This window comes from Triticum dicoccoides, chromosome 2B, assembly GCF_002162155.2.
Source record: "Triticum dicoccoides isolate Atlit2015 ecotype Zavitan chromosome 2B, WEW_v2.0, whole genome shotgun sequence".
Taxonomy (NCBI): Eukaryota; Viridiplantae; Streptophyta; class Magnoliopsida; order Poales; family Poaceae; genus Triticum; species Triticum dicoccoides.
In genome coordinates, this window is record NC_041383.1 from 767,274,508 (window position 1) to 767,277,931 (window position 3,424).

The following is a 3,424-nucleotide window of genomic DNA, read 5'->3' on the forward strand; positions in this document are numbered from 1 at the left end:
CTCCGGTAGGTGAGCCGGGACGACGAGCCGATGAGGCGCGCTCTAACCTCAGTGCTTCGCAGCTTCTTTGGTTCGACCCGATCATACTTGGAATGCAAAGTGAATTCCATTCCATAGAGGTTAAAAGGGGTGTGCACTGTGCCGAATAAAGTCGAACAATGAAATCCTAATTGAGAGGAGTACTCCTTGTAAATATCATTCCCACCTTGCCGGGTTGCGCGTCATTTGTCACAGCCTGTGAGTTTTCCTTTTTCATTTTTTCTGAAAAGAAGGAAAACCTCCGGCCTGTGCACCGATAGATGCATACGGCCATATTATTAAGAAGCACAAGAAGGTCTTAAGTTTCAATGGTGCTCATAGTCCGAGCAAATAAAAAATAAGTCTGTAACGTGCCACACTCGGCGAAAACGCTCCACATCCGGCAATTAAGAATAGACTACGATGCCTACACACTTAGCCTATTATTAAGTCGCCATCCAAATCGGCTCAAGATAGCCCGTGCTACCGTCTCCCAGCGGTTCCAAGTTGTAGCGACCACATACGGATCCAAGTTGTAGCTCTGTAGATGACCTGCAAAAAGTTAGTGAAGTTTGTCCCATTAAAAAGCATATCATTTCTCGTGCTTCATATAGCCCATAAGAGTGCACATGTCCCTGTCCGGATACGTTTAGCTATATATTTGTCCACTCCAGTAAGCCACGTCCCTTTTTCATAGTCTCTCTATCCGAATACGTTTAGCTACTTCCGTGGGAGTTTTCCTTTTTCATAGTTTCGTTTATTCAAAACGTTTTATCTTTTAAACCTTGCATCTAAATCTCGAACCATTTTTACCGTGGGGCCCCTCATGTTGAGATCTTAAAAACTACTCCCCCCGTCCCATAATATACGAGTCTTTTTGACACTAACACTAGTATAAAAAATGCTCTTATATTATGAGACGGAAGGAGTAGATCCCATGTTGACAGGTTTCGATAAACTTTTTTTCATGGAAAAACCCAAACCGGTAGCACATTTTTCCCTTTTCGAAGAGGCATGCATTTTTTTTCCTTTTCGGTCGTGCCTCTCGCGGAAGCAATTTCATGCCTCCATGAGAGTCTCTCGCGAAAAAAACACGTTTTTCCCTTTTCCAAGAGGCACGTCTGTGCCTCTCGCGGAAGCAAATACGTATCTCCACGAGAAGTAAATTTATGTCTCTCGCGGAATTAAAAAACGTGTTTACGCCCCTGCCTCCACGAGAAGCAAATGCGTGCCTCTCGCGGGAGTGAAAAAAAATATGTTTTTTCCTTTTCTAGTGGCACGTTCCGTGCCTCTCGTCGAACAAATTCGTACCTTCACGAGAAGTAAATTTGTGTCTCTCGTAGAAGGAAAAAAATCACCTTTTCCAAGCAAAGGGAAATTTTCTAAAAAAAATTGGCCCAAATCCAATGAAAAACCAGGGGGAAACAGAAAAGCCAAAAAATGATTTTTTAATCTAAAAGCCGAAAATGAGTACAGAAAAATATTTAAAAAATCTAAAAGAAACGCTCAGAGCGCGACACGTGGTGACGGAGCGCGCCAAGTGGCGTGCTCCCAAGCCACCCTAACTAACTCTTGGGAGGCTCCCGAAGAAGTATTTCTTAATTAGTTGCTCTCGTTGAAGAACACGAACTTACACTAGAGCAACCACAGTCACATTTGTGCAAAGATAGTAAAGGGCGAAATAGGACAACCCAATTACGGTATTGGCGTGGTCACCCGGCCCCAGTCCATGTGGGATTCGGTTCACTCCACGATGAACTGCCCAACAGTTTGGAACACGTCCCCTAAAAAAACAGTTTGGAACACGTCCCCTAAAAAAACAGTTTGGAATACGTTTTGCTAAAAAAACAGTTGGGAATACATATCCAAAAAGTTTCTTTTCAAGAGTTGTAATTTTTTTGAGAGAGAAATTTCTAATCTATTCATCAATTATGGCAGTACAGAGAACACTAGTGGTAATAAAAATTACAACTAGGTATATGGACCACCTAGCGACGACTACAAGCATTGGAGCAAGCCGAAAGCGTGCCGCTGTCATCGTCCCTCACTTACCGAAGCCGGGCAAACCTTATTCTTTTAGACAGTCGGGAAGTCGTCGTGCTAAGACCCCAAAGGACCAGCACGATAGAGCAGCAACATCGCCGTTGAAGAGAGTTGTAGATCGAAAAGATTAAACCTGTAACCACACGAACGAAGACGAACAAAAATTGGATCCAAATAGATCCACCGAAGACCAACACCGATTGAATCCCGCGAGATCCGACGGAGACACACCTCCACACACATCCTTCGACGACATTATTTGCACCACCGGGACAGCCCCACCGCCAGATAGCCCCAGCCAAACATTGAGCCAGACTAGCTCGTGGAAGACATTATTCCTTACGATCCACATCGCCACCGCGAGAGAGCCCCAGCCAAGACATTGAGCCTAACAAAAATAAGAACAGGTCCTCTCCCACCGGCGGAGCGCCGAGATCCACCGCACCTCCACGGCCCAAAGGCCATCGGAGGTGGGGCGGATCGGCAGCGGCGCCAACGGGGACTCAGAGTCGTAAATTTATACATGAACGCAGAAACTTTAATTTCAGGGCTCATAGGCTTGCAAATCACGCGGTTTCTTTAGGTATTTGTCAACATGTTTGGTTGGATTTACCTTATGATCCTTTGAGGGTACTTGTAAACATTATTGATGATTAATAAAGGGTGTTTTGCCAAAAAAAAAAACTCACTGTGCTCTCCTTGCAACTCGCAAATCGCTGCCATCAGCGCAACTGCAGACGTGAGACGACCACGCGGCTGCGTGCATCAACTCGGTCGTCATTTGCCACAAGGACGAAGACAATACGGTCATGTAGCAACTAGTACTAGTCAGACGTGCATTAGTCAAGCGTCATCGTCACCTTGTCAGCGTCGCTCTCCAAAAACGACAGGTAAAATGAACGACGGCGACATTAGCATGTTGCCGAGCAGCAGTCCGATCGCGCGATCGAATCGGCGAGCTTGCTTGTTAGCCAGGGACAAGGATTTAAGAGGTCGTACTCGTGTAGGGTTCGCGGACTCGCAATCTCTGTCCAGCTAATGCACAGGGCACGCCAAAGTATCTAGGCAAGGATGCAGCAGCCGTCGTACAGATGTGACACCGGGCACGTCAGGCGATGCCGGACGGAGTAGATTTATGGGTGTAGGTGCACCAACTTTGCTTGAAACTCAAGCTTGATCATCTGGCTGGCGGATTACATTTTCTTGACTGATCATCGTAGAACATTCGCCGAACGGAGATAAGGCCTCACCTGATGGCGTCTGCCGTGGACAATTTGCAGTTGCAGGTGGCCTGGCGTTAGTGTGGATCCCCGGAATCTCCAGCTACAAAACACGACGAGTAGAGATGGACAAAGTGTGGGTT